Below are 20,563 nucleotides of genomic sequence, written 5' to 3'. Positions count from 1 at the left end.
TTGATTGATCTACAGTATAAATATGCTGGTAAGTGGAGCCATTCATTGTTGTTTTTGTTAAAGTTTGAGCTGTGTGACTGTAAAAACATAAAGCTCATTCCAATTAATTGATTGTCAAGTAGATTATTTTAAACTTCCTCCAGCTACCTCTTGGTTAATGTACGCATACCCTGGCTAAAGACACATCTTTGCGCTCGTGGATGAACTACTTAACATCCAGAAATAAGTCTAAACCCTCAGGCATGGACACCTAACATTCCTTAGTGGTTTCTTCTCCAACCTAATTCTGAAATGTTTTTGAGAAGCTACAATAGTCACATATTTCTACATATATATTGCAGCCTTTTCAAATGTTATGGTTTTTCTTGTTGATTTCTGTGTGTTCCAAATGTAGGAATGGATATCTCAAGGTTCTTTTATTCGTGGTAAATGCCTTGGAATCTAAGAATGAGTGCTATTTTGAGAAGTGCCAGCGCTTTTGATTGAGGGCAATGAACCACAGTATTGTGTTGAATAACTGGCACTTTCTGCACATTGTTGGTACAAAATGAGTTTCTTCAGCCAAGCATGCAAGGATAACACATACAACACTACAGCAAATTGCACTTTTAATGCTGCCAGACAGACAAGCTTTCACTGTGGTGTGTTTAGGGGAAAGGAAATCAAACCTTTTTAGATCTGCCTGAGCCTTTTTTCTCTTTTTGCTAAGTGTATTTAAAACATCTTCAGGCTGTACTCAGTTACCCAGGATGGTTATGAACGGTTGGCTCACTAAACAGTTTAACTTGAAGAAAAAAAGATGTTATGTTTGAAAGCTGCACTAAGCAACGGTTTAGCACAAAATGCTTTGATGGACAGTTTCTGAATCAGGCACAATTTCCAGGTTTAAGCATGTTATTATGTCATGGTAATTGGGTTGAACACATACTGTACGAATCCATGATAAATTCCTTTTCATGATAAGAGACCAGAGTTATACATGCTTAGGGCGCTGGTGTTACGTGTGAAGCACAGGAGGTTCTTGTTCTTCCAATCCTGGCCCACAACTAGCTGCTTGGCATTTGTTGAAAAGGCACAGTCTGCTTGACCCGTGAACCTCATCCCTCCTTCTCTCTTTGCCTTCTCTGAAACACCACTGCAGGCATTAGAAGGGAACCTCTCTGCCCTTGTGCTGAGCCTGCTTGACACATGCATTCACATACTTTGAGAGATCCTGTTTAACATGCCAATCAAATGTACCCATTCCACTCACTCAGAAAGCAGGTTTCAGGTTCCCGATTGGGGCTGAAATGGGATACAAGCAAACAGTTTGAATGTACATCGAGACCCTTGCCTTGTAGGTGGGATTGTGAGGTCCACGTTATCATATGAGGACAAAGTAGTGTCAGGTCACACAAAGGGTTTCTGCCTGAACTGTGTGAAAGTTCTGGACGGAGCTTTTCACAAACCTATTACGAGTACATTTCGAAACTGTGGCGGGGACTGATGTTTCTGACTGACCACACTGACTAAACTCACTGACCGAAGGGCTTAGCTGTGGGAGGGCTTATGGCCAGAATTCTGACCAAAACAAAGCTTGGATGAGGTCTTGTAAGTGAATGATTCAAATAGAGGAAATATGAGTACCTTTTTTTAAAATACTTATTGAAAAGGCTTTCTTAAATGTACAATATTATATCTTTGCAAGAGTTCTCTCGATTTGGTTTGCCGATGTTGCAAACTAGCGTGGTTTCATAGGATTTTTGGTCTTCACCAATATTGCAGCCAGCTGATCTCAGTTATGCTCTTTTTTATTGTTCTTGAGTCAGGATATATTTGCTGCATTTACCTTCTCTTTGAAACAAAAAATCCTTGTAAATAAAATTGGAGAAAGCACTTAAAAAAGCTGTTTCACGTTAACAATCAGTGTTGCTCTCTTAAAAATACATCATCGAGGGGCTGCGAGCAAAGCCACGAAATAATTCTCATCTTGTTTCTCGGATAACTTAAGTTCATCCCATAACTTAAGATCCAGATGTCCAATGACTAAAATCCTTTTGTCCAGTTTCAATATATAATTCAAAACGAGCATGATCTAAAAATGGTATTATACAAATGTGGATTGAAAGTGTATCAATACTTAATACTCAATACTAATAATTACAATTATTGATTTATCTAGGTTTGAAAATGCTTCAAAGCATTTCCTATAATGTGTACATATCTCAAAAATAAATATAACATACTGTAGGCCTAACAGTTTTTCAACATTTTATTGTGGAAATAATCATATTATATCTTGAGGTATCTTACCATGCATATGCATCTGTATGAACGGCATGATATAGCACTTTGAAAAATCCTGACTGACTGCTGCCGTCTGTGTTTGGGTTTTTGGGAGCTGCCATTAAGCATGAAATTGGCTCGGTGGCATGCTGGCCTGTCTAATTGTAAATCACTGATCTTTGATTTCCATTATGACCATGAAGGCTGAGATGTGATAACAATTACAGGAGTGTGTGCAGTAATTTGTTTTTTTAACAGCTCAACTGTCACACATTATAATATCCTCTTTGATATTTCTCTCCATGACTCACGCTTTCCATACTAATCATATTCTGAGCACACATTGATCATTCCCAAGTTCATACGAACAACTGTTTATTTCTGGTGCCTTTGGGGAAATCCAGCTCTGGCAGGGCAATTTGTGTGGTTTAATCGTAGCAATATTTCTCATGACAAATTCACTTATTATTCAGATTCTTGAATGTATGATGTTTTTTTTCCTAATCTCTATTTCCAACTAAATGTTGATAACTCCTATAAACTATTGAAGGACATTACTGGTGTCATGAATTATGCAGCGTTGTGCTGAATCACATCCAGGTTTGGCACAATAGTTCCCCTGTCAAAGCTAGTTTCCACTGCCGGTTTATTCTGAAGATTGGGTTTGTGGTAGAGTCAGCCTGCTTTTACCATCACAGCCCAAGTGTCAGCCTCACTAAAGCAGGTGGTTGACGCGTAATACTGAGACAAAGTGTTTTTAATGTGAGCTTTTTCAACAACCTCCCCATCCTGACAGGGTCATCAATTCACCTTGGTAATCCCTTAAGAGAGATCTTAACTCAAGACTTGGCTGCTCCTGACTCTGTTGACTGTTTGGTGTGTGGTAACTGTTAATATCCTTCAAAACCAATAGCAGTTCTCCTCACTGTGGGCAGATATGTGTCCATTTACTACCTAGGCTCATTAGCCTACACTGCTTCACAATGCTCAGTATATTCATAGTTATGTGATTTGTAGGTCGGTCACTGGAAATGACACTATTAAGCCTTTAAAATCAGTTTAGAGGGAAAGTATGTCCATGAGAATCCTAAATCAGAGGAAATCAGAGGAAAGAAAAAAGAAAACATACTGTATCTGGATTTTTTTAAAGCACATCGGTGATGATCTTCCTATACAGTATGTATATCAGCCCAAAACTGCAGTTGCATGTTATTAACTGTTTTTTCAAAAATAACTTTAGTATGTTTGTTGTTTTTTTTTCTATCAACTTACCAAACATGTTCACTGGCGGTGGTGGTGAAGTCCTAGGGATCGGCTTGGGAACCAGAAGATCACCGGTTGAAGTTGGCGAAAGTGCTACCCTGGTATCCCTGAGCAAGGGACCGTTCCCTACACTGCTCCCATAGTGGCAGCCCAAAATGTAAACTATCCCTCAGTGGGACGTTTACATATTCTTGTTTTCATTAGAGCTCATTTACTTTTCAAACCTGATTATTAAAGAAAAGGATAATACTGGGAATCACCCAAAGAATATCCTAAATTGGTCGAATAGGAAATTCATCAAGACTTCTGATTTCATAATGAAAAATAAAATGCAGAATACAACAACATTTTATACAGGATAATTGCATCGTGTTTACAGGAGCTTTGGTTTTATGATATTGTTGAGACAGTACCGAAGGAGTGGCAGACCAAGGTGGTGGTTCCCCTTTTTAAATAGGAGGATTAGAGGGTGTGTGCCAATTACAGAGGCATCACATTACTCAGCATCCCCGGGAAAGTTTACTTTAAGGTGCTGGAAAGGAGGGTCCGGCCAATTGTCGAACCTCAGATTGAGGAGGAACAATGCGGATTTCGTCCTGGTCGTGGAACGACGGACCAGCTTTTCACTCTCGCAAGGATCCTGGAGGGGGCCTGGGAGTACGCTCATCCGGTCTACATGTGCTTTGTGGATTTGGAGAAGGCGTATGACCGGGTTCCCAGGGAGATACTGTGGGAGGTGCTGCGGGAGTATGGGGTGAGGGGGTCTCTACTCAGGGCCATCCAATCTCTGTACTCCCAAAGCGAGAGCTGTGTCCGGGTCCTCGGTAGTACGTAGGACCAATTTCCGGTGAGGGTTGGCCTCCAGGAAAAGCAAGATTTCGAGGCGTAGTCGTGGGGGAGGGGGACTGCAGTTCGGTGGGCTAAGGATTGCACCACTGCTTGCGGCAGGGTGTGAAGTGGCGGGGATGAGGAACAGCACCTCCAAATCTGAGGCCATGGTTCTCAGCAGGAAACCGATGGATTGTCCACTCCAGGTAAGGAATGAAGCCTTACCCCAAGTGAAGGAGTTGAAGTATCTCGGGGTCTTGTTCTCTCGGGGTCTTGTTCTCTGGCTGGCATCTCCCTTAGGGATAAGGTGAGACGTTCAGTCCTCCGGGAGGGACTCGGAGTAGAACCGCTGCTCCTTCGGGTTGAAAGGAGCCAGTTGAGTTGGTTCGAGCACCTAATGAGGCACGTCCAGCTGGGAAGAGACCGAGGGGTAGACCTAGGACCAGGTGGAGGGATTATGTTCCCCAGTCAGAGCTGGTTGATGTGGCCAGGGAAAGAGAAGTTTGGGGTTACCTCTGCAACCCTGACGGATAAGCAGGAGAAGATGGATGGATGGATATTGTTGAGAGTGAGTATTTACCAGCTGACCATTGTTCTATACTATAGTATTTAGGCAAGGCAAGACCAGTTTGTTTATATAGCACCTTTCAACACAAGGCAAGTTTACACAAATCCAAACATTAAAATAGTGCAGCAGAAACACATTTGAAAATAGCATTTGAAAACAGTCATTAAAAAGCAAAAAGAACAAAATAGGTTAAAACAAGCTAATATAGAATAAAACCGGTATAAGATACTTTCATACAAGTTACAGTGCAATGTTAGATATGAATATTTCAATTAAAAGCAGCGGCAAAAAGAAAAGTTGTCAGCCTGGATTTAAAAGTAGTAAGACTTTCAGGGTTCTGGGAGTTTGTTCCAGATATTGGGAGCATAATAACTAAATGCTGCTTCTCCATTTTATTTTCTGACTCTTTGGACAGAAAGCTGACCCGTCCCAGAAGACCTGAGAGTTCTGGATGGTTCATAATGTAGCAGCAGATCAGAAATGCGTGTTGGCCCTAAACCATTCAATGCTTTATAAACCAATAGCAGAACTTTGAAATCAATTCTTTGACAGACAGGAGTGTGTAAAGACTTCAGAACTGGAGTGATGTGATCCACTTTCTTAGTGTTAGTGATCTTTAATGAGGTTTAAAATCTTCTTTCTATCCTAATTACCAATAACAAATAGATTATTCCACTTGTTATTGAGGTTATCCAGTAATAACTATGGCATTTTAGTTGACTGTAAAAGATTGCAATGAGAGGACATTTCCAAGATCAGTTTTGATTTGCTTCTAGATGTGCCCCTTAAAATGTCACTTTGGCATCAGTCATCATTAGCCACAAGAATCTTTGATCATTGAGTGCGACAAATGTTGGCAACATTTCAGAAGTCGTTGTTCAGAAGTTGTTGTTCATATGTTGTGCATAAAAGTAAGGCAGCAGCTAATACAAAGCACATAATTAACAAAGATTTTTAGCAGCATGGTCAGACCGAATAATATTTAAGATCACACACATTAATTTCATTTCATTTTATTTGTTCCGCTCATGATGGTGCACCACATAAGAACAAAAAGGAAAGAAAATTAATTCACATTCAAAACACAACTCTATTTACACACTCCATGAGCGAAAAGGAGCAGGGAGAAGAATAAATCTTATTTTGCCTGCCCCTTACTCAAAATATATATAAACAATCAAAGTAGATGGTCTGTCAGTTAAAGTTACTTACAAGAAATACTTACAGTAACGTGAGAAAAGAAACACGCGACATACACACTAATTCACAATCAACTAAGGAAACAGATTACCTGCCACTTCATAAGGTTTAGTTACTCTTTCTTTATACATTTTCTTGAACTGATTTTTTTTAATACAACCCTTTAAATCATTTTCTACAACATTCCACAGTTTGACTCCAACTACTGAAGTACATCGGCTTTAAAGTGGTCCGTGCAAACTGATGCTTAAAATGAATTTCCTTCTTCGGTCCTCATCCTCTGAACTAAAAACAAACATTTTTTGTACATGTTCTGGTAATACTTTGCTTTTTGCCCTGAATATAACTACTAGTGTCTGGAACTCAACTAAATCTTTACGTTTCAAAAGTCCTGACTTGATAAACAGACTATTTGTGTGTTCTCTGAAGTCCACTTTATGAATAATTCTTACTGCTCTTTTCTGTAACATAAACAATGGATTTATATTACTCATGTAGGTGTTGCCCCACACTTCCACACAATAGCTAAAATATGTCAAAACCAGTGAGCAGTACATCATTCTCATTGCCTTGTAATCTAAGACATACTTTGCTTTATTCAAAACAGAGATATTCTTTGACACCTTTTTCTTTAAAATGTGCTATATGTGATTTCCATGTCAATTTGTCATCCATCGTCACACACAAGAACCTAAATGTAGACACTCTTTCAATACAAACTCCACCTATTGACAGTGACACTTTTTCACCCTTTGTTTTTTAAGCAAAAACCATAAACTTGGTTTTGTTCAAATTTAAAGATAACTTCTTTTCATCAAACCATATTTTAAGTTTGGCCATTTCATTAACAATGCTTTCTGCTAAAACCTTTAAACCGTCTCCTGAACTAAAGAAATTGGTGTCATCTGCAAACAACACAAACTGCAGTATCTTTGATGTCTCACATATGTCATTGATATACAAAAGAAAAAGTTTAGGCCCCAAGACCGAGCCCTGTGGAACTCCACATTCAACGTTCATACTCTGAGATGTATCACCAGCAAACTCTACGTATTGTTGTCTGTTATCTAAATAGCTACTTAACCAGTTTAGAACTGCTTTTTTAAAATCAATAAATACGCCTATTGTGTATTTCTGACTTTCTATTGCTGTTGTAATTTCTTCTGTTATTTCCATTAATGCTAAAGCTGTAGGTCGATTTGCTCGAAAGCCATACCGACTCTCATTCAACAAATTATTCCTTTCAATAAATGTATCAAATTTTTGTACAAACAGTTTTTCAAGCACTTTGGAAAATTGTGAAAGCAGAGACACAGGTCTGTAGTGAGTAAAGCTGTGTTTATCTCCCATTTTAAAAATTGGAATAACCTTCGCTATTTTCATTCTGTCTGGAAAAGTACCTGTATTAAAAGAAAGATTGAAAATATAGCTTAGTGGTTTGGTCATACAGTCAATAGTCTGTTTCACTATAATCATGTCGATCCCATCACTATCAGATGATATCTTATTTTAGGATTTTGCTACAATTGATCTAATTTTAATTTCACTCACTTCTCCGAGCAACATGGACAGCAACACTTTATTTCTCACATTCCAGCCACTCTCTATTTGCTTATCCTCATGTTTTTATTATAGAATTTGCGAGGTTAGGCCCAACATTTACAAAAAAAGAATTGAATTCATTTGCCACCTCATTCTTGTTTTTTATTTCCTTATTATTGTCGTTAATGAAATAACTGGGCAGACCTGTGGACACGGGTTTATGGGCAATTCTTAATTCTGTTACATCCATCTTTGTCTTCAGTTCTCCGATGCCTTCTCGTAATTTTTTTATTTCCTTTTTCAAGGACCCAAAGTTCCCTGCCGTTTCCATACGGAATTCTCTGATTTATTTTAATATTTCGGAGAGTCGACTCCCAATACACCATCCACCCCCTCAGATTGATTTTCCACAGGTGGATTGTTTGCACAGAGTTCTCCCTGTTTCTGTTTCTCTTTCTGGCTCCACCGTGTTGACATTTTTATTTATTTTTTCTGCCTAAAACGGCTTTAAGTAAATCGATTTGAAAAGTTCCTTTGTTGCAATCTAAATTTCAGAATTATTCCCAAACTCCGAAATTGTTTGTAGCATTTTGCGTCTCCGCACCGGCATAGACAGCCATCTTGGCAACATGCCAAGATTTATGGTGGGATTGGCCTGAATTCCCACAGAACTGCATGGTTTTGATTTATTCACAACATGCCTAGTGTCGCAAAACTGCAAAATGAAACTTTACCGATGTGTTGTTAAGATCAAATATGAGTTCCAAAATGGGTTTGGTCCTATTTGGGAAGTAGGTAGATAAGAATCAGGGAACAGGATCGCCCCCCATACCCACCCATCCATGATGCAATGATTGTATGCTAAAGCTAGTAAGCTCAGGAGGTGTGTTGATCAGTAACAGCTGTGTGAAAATTCTCCTGTTCTTTGCTCCCTTGTTGCACAAACAAACTCCTGAATTCTTCCCAAAACACATTAGCGTGTCACAGCAGACCAATCATTTTGAGATGATGACAAAGGGTTTCCATAGAGAGGAGTTCAGCTGGAGGCATCAGACTCCCCTGAGACTTACAGGTCTGTTGTTTCTTCCAGAGGTCATTTGGGCATCTATTAGGTATTTCCTGTTCAACAACCTGACCTGCTGTAACCCCATCGTGTGATTTCCCCCCCCCACCCCCTCCCCCACGTACCGACGGCTGTGATAGAAAAGCTGAGCATGTAAGTAAAGCCTACAGGCCATATGTTCCTTGATGCAGTAGCTAAAGTTATCAATCGTATTTCTGTGGTTGCACTCACAGCATCATGATGAATTATTTATAGAGAAAGTTCCCAGTAATTGATGTAGGTTGTATAATGGTCTTGTGAGACGTAAAGTTCACAAATACTTTCCATGATTGATCACCACCACATTTGCGCTGTTCATTCAAGTGTGTGTGTGTGTGTGTGTGTGTGTGTGTGTTGATCCAAGCCTCTTCTTTTTGCGTTGACTGTCTGTCATGAAAATGGAATGCCTAGTGGCTACTTGGGTAAAAAAAAGCCCTAACTGCTGCTTGATTGTAAATCAATATATGGGGTTTCCCTTTATAGTTCTCCATCTGATATGGAGGCAAACACACTCTGTGATTTATATTCTCAAGGAGAATGCCCTCTCAAAAGACAAATCTAGCAGTTTAGTCATCCTACAACTATTTTAAGTATTACATTTAAGGCTGTTATGCATGACGTCACTTCCCCTCCTACAGTAGCTCTCCGTGTGGTTTTATGTGATGATCTGATCAGGATGCCTGCCTGGGAAAATATAAATAGAGCTTTATCTCGCCTGATTCAGTCTTCCTGTTTGGAACCTGGACTACTCCCCTAGGCTAAAGAGCTGTCTGGCTCAGCTGGCTGCACTGCAGCACTTTCTCTGGGTGAAATGTCTGTCCTAACAACCTCAGACATGCAGGTGGGCAGAGCGTTTGGTGCATGGGGAAAAACAATAAGAGCAGTTGCTAAGCTGGGGAAATAATTCCTGGCACATGTCATAGTATCCATGTCCAGATTTTAAATGGGATGAACCTGTAGTCAGTTAAAGGGGGAACGGAAATAATGTTTAAAAAATATTACCACTACATCCATTGTTTAACGGTGTACATAACTATTTACCATTTATTTTGATCAATAAACAGTGTGTGTAAGGGCTGGCAGCAACCATTATTTTCCATATAAATTAATCTGCTAAATATTTCAGATTTCTTTTATCTATGAAATGTAAGAAAAATAGTGAGACAAGCATAAGTTTCACTTTCCTTTTTTAATACAATTCCAACCTTGGTAATGAAGAATATATGTCTCACTGTTGTCCACGTTCATAAAGCATAAAACAACACCATCAGAGAGCACGGTGCAAAGCAGATGCGCTTTCAGTAGTCCGCTTTATAGAAAACTGTAGTTTCCCACAGCAGACGCACATTAGTAACGTCCGCTGGCGCATCATAAATACGTGGGATAGTTTAAGTGCAGTCGGATTCTCAAAGCACCGCAGTCTCTTTTCCTAAGTCCTTTTGAATGCTCCTATCCACTATTCCTTAACCCTGTGACGTTTCATGCAAAGGTCAAGGAATAGCAGATATGAATAGACGATAGGAGCTGAATTTTTGACAATTCGACCGTACCCCAAACCTCAAAGGTATCTATATTTGATATTCTTACATCTCTTTGGTGTTGTGTTTGGAAAAAAAATGAAAAGATTATGGACAAAGCCTAACAACGAGGCAGGCCCTTGGGATCTAGAGAATGGAATAAAGAAAGGGCAGTGCTAAGAATACACTGGAGGAGCTTCTCACGCTCCTGCCTTTATCATGAACGGCTGAAAGATCAAGGGGATATCCCAAAGACCTGCCTACTGTACCCATTTCTACTGAGAACTAGCAGATCCAAATTTCATCGAGTGCTGATAGTCCTATTTTACTTTCAACATTTCAAGCATCCCCATGTCAAGCGCTAAGTTTAATAGCAAAGGTGCAGCTAAAACTCTGGCGTTGATATCCAGGTGTCTGCGGCTCTTCAGATGTATGAATCTAGCAAAGTTTCACATGATTTCCAATGAACCTTGAGTTGAATTGCAGAGAAACTGTCAGGGACTTTCTTAACACATCAGACATTTCAATGTGACTGACATCAAAGGAACATTTTACGGTGCTCTGCCACAGGGCAGGTTTTTCTTCTTTTCTTCCTCTATCTGAAGTGTTTGACTTCAGATGTGTTTCCTTTTGACACCTCAATTCAAATATAATATTCAACAAGGATGACTTGAGAAGAGAAAATAATAGCACGGTGCTGTTAAGTCACGTTTATATTATTCAGATCAATGTTTCCCCGCGGCCCCTAAAGAATCAGATCATAGATTTTAGATTAGATGTTGTTCTCAGCGGTCTGCTACAGTAAGCACTGGCTCCAAAAACAAAAAAGCAATCAGATTTAATTCCCTCATTGTTCTTTTTTTTTAACACGAGGAAGGGAAATGTCAGTTCCTGGCCTTATAACTTGTACGCCACAAGATAAGACTTTGGAAACCACAACAGAAATGTTAAACTAATGATTTATTGACTCTCTGTTTGGCAAAAGTGACTGGAAATCTGACTAAAGTACGATTATACCCGAAGAGGGAAGGCCCCCTCAAAAGTAAATGCTGCATTCAAGTGCTCGTTGGATAGTCCCATTTCCTCAGTTGGGAGTTGTTCTTCCTTTTTTTGTTTGTTAAAGAGCTTTGTTCATGATGTGAAAATGAAAGAAAAATGTGATAATGAAAATGTCCCCTCTGTGGGACGAATAAAGGGATCCTGATTCTGATAACATGCACATAATAAAGAATGTGTTGTTTAATATTAATGAAAGTGTTTGAACACATTTTCCAAGTTTATGTTGTGAATTCATATACTTCAATTATTCTGACAGCACTTGAATGCTGCACATATCCCAGCCTCTTAATGTTAACAAAAGTGAAACATGATCCATACATACAGTACACTCTTTGATTTCAAATTTGGCAAGTGTTCAATGTTTTTTTTTTCTTTGCCCATGCTACACCATTCCACCAAGTTTGCATCTGAAAGATAAAAAACATTCAGTCTCCAGCTAAATGTGCTCCTTGTTTCATTCTTTCCCTCCCCTTGCTCTTATACGTGTTTATCTTACCTCTTTCATAATAAGCATCCCTCTTCTTTCTCTTTAATCTATATTTTGACCTTCCGTTATTCTTTCCAGGCATCTGTCATATAGCAGAACTAGACGGCAAAATGTTAAGTGTCCATCCCACCCTGACTTTGTTGTGGCATGCCTGCCTGACCAGAAATTCAATAAGTAGTGCAAGTGGAAAGCCGTCAGGTTGTAGACACGCTCTTCATCGTCAAAGGCCACTGGCTTTGGTTTTGGACTAGCTGAGATTGTGTGGAAGAAAGCTCCACAAGAAAGCAGATGGAGTGGCTCTCTGGTGAACATCACACAGTGGCCCATGGTCTGTGGTTTACTGTGAGCTCATAGGATAGATTCTGGTTTCGTCTGCAACCTCTCAACCTCAATTTTCCACATATACTCATTCAGGAACGCAGCATACTGCTTTGCCCATTATAGGGAACCTAATGTATGAAACACACTGTGATTTACTCATCTTAGCATGCCTAAAAAAGTTGCCTGTGTCTATAATTATCCGGCAGTTGGAGTATTTGATATTGCTATTTTCATATTGGTCAGAAATAGCCTCATAGGCATGCTTGTCAGGTGCTGTGGCCTGGTCTATAATTTCCCTGACAGTTAAGAGCTACTTCCAATATTTGTGGGAAGTAGTGATGGCCCTGCCTCATGAGGAAGGAGGCTGTGAATGGTCATCTGTCTTTGTGTGATTTCTAGCTGATCTCTGCCAATAAAGTTATGTGTCCCCTTTTTTTAAGTTTCCTAAAAATGCTTAATTGTGTAAATTAGGGTTGAATTTTGAGTAAATTGCACACACTCTTATATGGTCACTTCTGGCTCACAGAAAACAAAGTAGCCAAAATTCCAAACTTTAAAACGGTTGTCCTCATCCAATTGGTGATGTGTTGTTGGCTACGCCCACTTCTTTGATAATGGTTGATGGCAGTTAAAAAGCATCCCTTGTTCCATTTCTGCATAAGTAACTCACATTACTGTCAAACTCTGTAATTATTCAACCATTTTTCTTTCAACAGCCCATTATCGTTCTGTGAATGTTTTCCAATTAGCAGTTGCTTTAATCTGAGGAGTCCATCTCACTCCCTGTTTTTCTTCCTCTGTTTGACAGGCTGTCACAGGCGAGCCCGAGAGCCCACTGCCTCTGTTTCAGACCACATCAAAACCGGTAAGAGCTGACGCCATGTGCCACCATCCCAGCCTCAGGACGGCCTAATTCTGTCTTTAACCCATTGAACTGCAGTCACTGCTAAGTGACTGTTTGTTTGAAAGAGGTTGTCTTCAGGTTGAAGTCAGAAAATGAAGATGGATTAACGAATGAGATGGAATGAGCCAAGTCGCAGAGGCTTGGTACTTTATAGTTGGTATTTCCCAGTTTGCTCCAGGGTGTTGTAGACAATAGCTGTTCCAGGAAACACGCTCCTGGGACTACATTTCAAATTGTTCAGGGCTGACTTGTTGCTCTGGTATGGGTATGCTTCCTGGTAGAGCTACCTCCGGGTGGGTGACTGCAGGAAATACGCATACACACACATGCTCACACAAGCCCCATGCCTTAAATCTTAGGGATGTAACCTTCATGACCTCCAGCGTTTGCCTGTACCAGTAATTGGTTTGAGGCATAAATTATTTCATTACCATAAGGGATGCACACACATGGGAAAGCAGCCGGATTTGATATATATTCAACCTTCATTTGTCTCCTTATTTCAAGTATTCTGCAGAGCCAGTTTATTTTCATATCTTTGTTGAAGAAATGCCAAAAAATGTGTTTTTAAACACACCTGTTATTAATGATGAAAATGTATGGTTCCTAAGTACACACTTGTATGCTGTTATGCTCATATATTTATTCTTATGCATATAGTTTACCTTCTACTATCTCTACATTTTCAAACTGTTTTGAGTAACACATGGACTGCTGTTGAACTTCTAGTCTCCCACTATTTTGTTATGCGGTGCAGTCTTGACATATTTAGCTGACTGGCAATTGCTGTTTGTGCACTGCAGTTCAGCTTCAAGCTATATCGGGGTTGCAGAGACACATGCTTGAGTATTTTTGAAAGCACACATCAGCAATAAAGATAGAAAACTGCAGGGGAGAAAATGTTTTGATTTAGCCCAGCAGCAGTCATTTTCTGTGTTACCTTCACATTGATCTGGCCTTGAACTCGAGCTAAGACGGCCTCTGGTTAAAAAAAACTGTTACGGATCAGCAGCGGCCACTGACTGGCTCGTGTCCTAACTTCCGGAGCTGTGAGATATGTATCTTACAATTATTTGACTCCATAAATAATATCAAAGAGGCCATTCATAATTTGTGTACAAAAGGAAAATACCATGTACGCTCAACATTGGGCATCAGTATTAGAAACAGCAATAGACCAGTAGAATAAGCCTTAATCGACATAAAAACAAATCGCCAATCACAGCACACAGGAGCATGTTTAGAATATTTTCAGCTAAACTTGGCCGTGAGCTAGTACTTTCCCACAGGACACAAAAGCTGTTATATGCTCTCTTCAAAGCCACCAGACTCCATTGAAAATAAGTATAATAACTAATTTGACCTCCTAGCACACGAAAGTTTCTGGTCTACTGCTGCCTCCATTGGTTACTTTGATCATGAGATTGTGTGACTTAAGTGAATACCAACTAACTAAAAGTAAAAGTAGCACAAAAACACGAACAAAATCCACCAGGGGAGGAACAGTATCAGTAATCCCAGTGTCCTTTGAGGTAAAATAACAGTTTTTTCCAATGGATTCTGCTGGCTTTGACGAGAGCACAGCTTTTACTGATTCAGTTGCCTCTTGGAATGGGCTTTTTCCGATGTAAAATAGTGAGGATAATCTATGTGGTCTAAACTTGAAATGATATGGATTTTCTTTGGGTGGGCCTTGCTTCTATATCCTTTGCCTCTGACTCAATCCATGGTAGTCGAATGCTTAGCTTTGTTGCTCTTACTCCTGTTTCTCTAAACAGTGGCGTGCCATCCACTGTAGTGGACAAGTACCTCATACAACCCCACTTCAAAGAATCCGATCTATCCCTTTAGGTGCAAGACTGGTGTATAGCATAGCATTACAATGAACAAGTGACCCTATTTTCTGATAACCCGGAGCATATTCACCGCTAAAGTATGAAATCTAAAGAAGGGAAATTACATTTGCTGCCAATCTCTGTCATGCTACGATCCTGAGGCTGTGAGGTGTGCTAACATGAATAAGGCAGCACTCTGGATCATGACTATCCATGTAGAACAGGCACGACTAGCCTAGCCTGCAAAGTGTAAAAGCTGCCTGCTGCTTTTCATTCTGGGTCACGCTGTTCAGGATGAAGTACCCCGTCAGCCAGTAGCAGCAGTGAAACCTCCAAGGGTCTTTTGCTCCTAAAAACTTTCTAGAAATCTCTTAGCTCAGGTCAAACACTTTGATCATGATCAGCCTCAGCGGCTCTGGCTTTATTCTGTCAGTGGTATTAGTGGACTGCGGTGTAGCAGCGACCTCTGGCAGGCACTGAGGGTTCTGCAGACAGAAGCAGGACATCTGCTAATGTCCAGATGTATTTTAAAAACTAAATTGTTGCAGCTGTGTTTTTTATTTGTAAAAAAAAAAAAAGGCAAAAAGATGGCTCTTATCAACAGTCCACAATGCAGACTAAAAGCTTCATAGACAGCTGCAAATGTAGATTGTTTCTCTTTTTCTATTTAAATTCATCAACATCTGGACCCTCAGTTAGCTCTGAGTAATAAAGGAGGTCGTCCATGGAGACAAGCTGATCTGTACAGGACTTTTTTCTGCAGGGAAAAGGGGAAATTAATGACACACGTTGTTTCTATGAATCCCTGTGTGGCAGGGTTGATGCTCGGCTTCAGGAAAAGCTTTTTTTGTCATGATTATTCACTCTTCCTTTGAAATTCTGCTACCCATTTCATCCTGTAGAGGGGTCAAATAAGGACAAGGGTTAATAGTCTTTACATTCAGGCTGAATTCCTTCCCCTGCTGCGTAAATTACCGTACTATCTATTGATCTAATAAGAGCAATCCTTTTTACCTCATTCGGCCAAGCATTGTGTTTTAAAAACTATTTCTGGGTGCTGGATCTGAATTATACATCTTTAATGGTGTAAAGGTTAGTCAAGGTATTGCTGCCAGTTAGCTAGCAGAATGTTGTTCAAGTATTGAGAACTGGTTATATGGGCTGGATGAAAATTAAAAAATGGGATGGATTTGGTGAAATTGAAGCTAAAGCTGTAATGTTAGTGGACTTAAAAAAAGTATCTCCCACTATTTTGATCAACCATTCTGACTTGTAATGCTTTAAAATGTCTAAACAAAAGTAAACTATATATATTTTGTTGACTTATATCCTCATATTATCTTTCCAGCAAATCTATATTTTCACTCGGTAACAATCCGTTTTACTTTTTTGCCTATAATGGCAATGTATCCCCTTTGTACATACGCCAGTGTTGTGGTTGTCTGCAGAACTGCTTTATCAGTTGTTTTGACTGGTTAAATAGGATCATCATAAATCAAAAGCCCCCCCCTGACCTCTGCGTTTCAGTTATTTTTGAAAACATTATTGATACATTTGATAAACTATAGTGCTTAGAAAGACAGATCTTCCTGTGACACATTTACTGGCTTCCATTTATTTTCTTTCCTTTTATTGCAACATGAGCTGATTGTAGATCTTAAAGCCTGTGAGATTTGTGAGGATGTTTTTTAGCTTTCAGTATGAAGAATAACACGCTCAGCTGAAATGAAAAGTGTTGAGGCGACTCCAGACAAAACCAGTCGGTACACAGTAAACCCTGGGAAAGGGAAGGGGGAGTGGGTGAAGGGGAGGTTGAAGGAGCAGCGGAGGTTGAAGGAAAGGGGAAAAGACCTCTGTATTTCACAGCCCCAGTTATGTTCTTTCTGTAAAAACATCAAGGCTGTGCTTCAGTGCATTTCGCAGCACAGCTACCCAGCCTCTCTGTGTTTGATGGCTGCGTTACAACAGCCTCGCTTTAGCAGGGTCAAACCGGTTCAAAGAAGATCCTGGCCTTTAATCAAACTTTAAGGGAGATGGCTGAATGCTGTCTTGCTTTTTCATAAAAAAAACAATTATCTTTATTTCACCAAGGCTGTTTGTGATATGTTAGCTTGATCTTTGAAAGTCCTCGGAGATAGCGGTGCATGTTTAGATGTGTCATGTTTCAAAGTCAAAGGTTGCACTGTGGTTTGAATTGCTTGTCAAAGGTAGTTGTTTAAGGTCTGTTGAATACAAGGATGAGTATGTGTAGCCTGTTGAAGCAAACGTTGGATGGAAGGCTGCATCTTTATTATTTCTTGCTCTTTCATTTTGATAAATGTGGCATATTCATATGTATCTCTTGCAGAATAACAGATATCTTGGCAGTCTTCAAAAAGTAACATTGAGTTTGTGTCCTGCTTTGTATAGCTAACTTGTTAAATGGAATTCTACCAAATTGATGTTTACATATAATTCCACTTCCTTTACTCGACTGGGTTAGTTTTAACGACATGAAAACGTCAAACTGGGTCAAAACAAGATAGATTCACACGTTTGAAGATATCCTATTTCTCCTTGTAAAACCCTTCTCCACACATTCTTTGTTTCCTTTGACATATCAACAATTTCTCTCCACAGCTCAACACACTTACATACATAATGTATGCAATTCTCCTATAATATCTTCAGGCTCCTCTAATGAACTCTCGGAGTGGAAACAGATGAGCAGGTATTAATCTCCAACTGCTCGGGCTGAATTTGGTCTCATCAAACGGCAGATTATCTTTCCCTTCCTCTGCAGCAGAAAGACTTTGCCCTTGAAGTGCCCTCTGCTGTTTTGACACCATGTGGAGTAAATGTTTGTGGTTATAAAGCTTTAAAAAATACATTTACGGGTAAAGATTAAAGACCTAGAGCAGGAGCAATACAATACATAATCTAAAAATGATAGATGGGGTGCATTCAAATAAAAATAAAACTCATATATTAGTGTATTACAGTAAAAACGTAAAAAAAATGTAATGTTGAATTGACCAGCTGTCCCACATTGTAATGACTTGGGTTCAATCATTCTCTGTTAAATTAGCCCGAGCTGAAAGTGAAACCTTATTCAAACTTTCTCTCACTGTTTGTGTGCCAGTTGTGGCTGTTTAGCATTTGGGTCGGTCTCCTGAGAGGACCTGGATGGCATATAAAGCCCCCAGAGTCACTTTGGAGTGACGTTTTAGTGGCGAGTGCAGAGAGTTTTTAACCATGCCTGCGTTCATTTCTCTCCCGCTCTGTCTTTCTGTCTCACTGTGGTTTTTGGAGAGTGGATTAATATGCATGCCGGCTGTGTCACAGAGCCTACTGCACACTGCCTGTCACTGCTTTCCATGACCTAATGTCTTCTCTGTCTAGCACTGTGTGTGTCTCGACTCGAGAAGACATTGATTTGTGTTAAAACCACTACATACCTGTCAAATGTGCAACATAATGTCATGGGTTAGGCAGCATAAGAGGTATAGATTGATGTTTCCTTTGTAATAAGCTGACATTGAAGAGTAGAGATGTAACAAATCGGTTAATAAATCAATAGAATAATTACCGACCATTTTCATAATCAATGGTTATTTTTTCATGCAGAAATGGAGGAAATTTCAGCCTTGGAAATCTGGATATTTGCTGAATTCTCCTAATTTTAACCTAAAAACTGAAGTATTTCCGGTGTTGGACTGATAAAAAAAGACATATAATGACTTCACCTTGGTCTTTGAGAAACTTGAATGGACATTTTCTGACATTTTATAGACCAAATGTTTAATTTAGAAAACAATCTGCTGATTGGTTGATACTGAAAATGTCATGTGGGGCCATGTTGTAGAGAGGTTAACACATAATCAAAGTCCTTTGTTGCTAGGAGGCATATAGGGAAAGTGCCATACAAAAAAAACGTCATCTTAAATGATATGTATGCTGAAGAAGTAAGTCCCTTCAACCATGAACATGCAATGTCATGCCGGCTCTTACATAAGCCATTACTGCTTCGAATCATCTGACAAATCACTATTACCATGCCTCAGATCAGCTCTGCCATTCTAACATAATTATACCCTCATTTTTGTGGCATCTTTGATAGTAATGGCTCTGCGAACTGAGTCGAGGAGACGGCCCTTCAAACGGAGAACCATGATAACCACAAAGTCTCCACGCTCTGTATTGTGTTGTTCACTCTCTATTAGCTGACAATGAATCCATGGCATTGTTGATTTAATGATAATTTATAACTTAAATATTCCATATACAGAGAATGCTAAAGAGACAACAGCATGGACTAACTTGTTTCCTTGCAGTGTGCGCCCTCTAGTGAATTTAAAGCAATACAACATACCTTTTTAGAAGAACAAATTAGCAATACTAATATTCCAAGGGATTTTTGTATGCACATTCGAGACATCTGATTAGATAAGCAGTACTGCAAGAGGCTACAGGAGGTGAAATGGCTTGAAGTCTGAGAAAATAAACAAAACTCTAATGTCACGAACTGTGTCTCTGCAGAAATTAGATTTCGGCTGTTATCTAACCCTTGAGGCTCTGAAGTTGTTGTTTAAAAATATCTACTAATGCACTCAGCATCCAACATCTAACTTCATTAAACAACTCGAAGGAAAGGTCATGCTTTGATCGCGCTGAATAGAATGGTTTTAAGTCCTGTCAGGGTTCTGCGGTAGGTGTAACCCACGGAATCAATAGTGTTCAAATCGAAATTTTCCAAAGCTATCTTTTTCAGAGAGAAGCAGGGAGAGATGAAGAGGGAGAGAATAAAGAGAGACGCTCAGAGGGATGGAGAAGTAAGGGAGAAGGAGAGAGAAAGAGAGGATTTTTCACTAGTGGATAATTGGAAAGCAGGGAGGTTGAGACCTCAGTTCAGACAGTGTCGAATCAAGCTGTTCCCAGCGGCCATTTATCCGGATCACCCGAGAGGTACTAGACCAATGTTGCTGACTTAAAATCAATTTTCTGATAAAATTACCTCAAGAACAAATTATCTCTGTCGTGGCCCCTGTGTTCCTTTTGACTCCACTAGAGGTCAGTGTGCCCCTGAGGTGTGCGCATTTCAGGAGTGAAGATGTCCTGTGGAGGGGTAGGAGGGGAGCATGCTTTATGGTCATGTCTGCAGAATGACTGCATGCTGCAAAGCTTTGCCTGTTTCTCTCCTTCCAAATTAAACCTCCTTCTCATTTCTTTGCTCTGTTTCTTGATCTATTCCTCCTTTTGCATGTCAACCTGGGCTATGTTCAACCTGTTCACACAATTGGCATAAGCTGGCTTCCCAGATCTGCGCTAACCCCTGTGTATTGCTCAGTCAGAGTGAGCTCGCTGTTCAAAGGGAATAGCTAATGACTCCAATGCCCTCATTGACGCATGTCAGTCTATTTCAGGCTCAACGACTCACACTCGCATACATGGCCAAGTAAGAACTGATGATCTGTGTGCTGGATCGACCCAGAGACGTCAGTCTACCACTTGGTTAGTCAGGAGAATCATGGGGCAGGGCATTTTATTCTCAGGCCGTGAACCATCACCAAAGTATATATTCCTGCCTTGTGTCACGCCGCTGACAGCACTTCACCGATTGAGGAGACGTAGCGGGATATGAAACATGTGATCTGACCTGATGTGCCAGCATTTCTTCACCCCCCCGCCGAGCC

General features: G+C 39.9%; 1 protein-coding gene across 2 annotated transcripts in view; it reads left to right on the top strand.

The window, feature by feature from the left end:
* Positions 1-20,563, top strand: part of tspan9a (tetraspanin 9a) — a 189,167-nt gene that overhangs the window by 10,172 nt on the left and 158,432 nt on the right. For both annotated transcript variants that reach the window (XM_063912443.1, XM_063912437.1), the window contains exon 2: positions 12,961-13,017. The gene's annotated coding sequence lies outside the window, so the exon portion shown is untranslated. The remainder of the gene's footprint in view (positions 1-12,960; positions 13,018-20,563) is intronic.

Source organism: Eleginops maclovinus, chromosome 2 (genome assembly GCF_036324505.1).
Source record: "Eleginops maclovinus isolate JMC-PN-2008 ecotype Puerto Natales chromosome 2, JC_Emac_rtc_rv5, whole genome shotgun sequence".
Classification (NCBI taxonomy): domain Eukaryota; kingdom Metazoa; phylum Chordata; class Actinopteri; order Perciformes; family Eleginopidae; genus Eleginops; species Eleginops maclovinus.
Note: the sequence above shows the minus strand (reverse complement) of the source record. Positions and strands in the feature narration are given on the sequence as shown.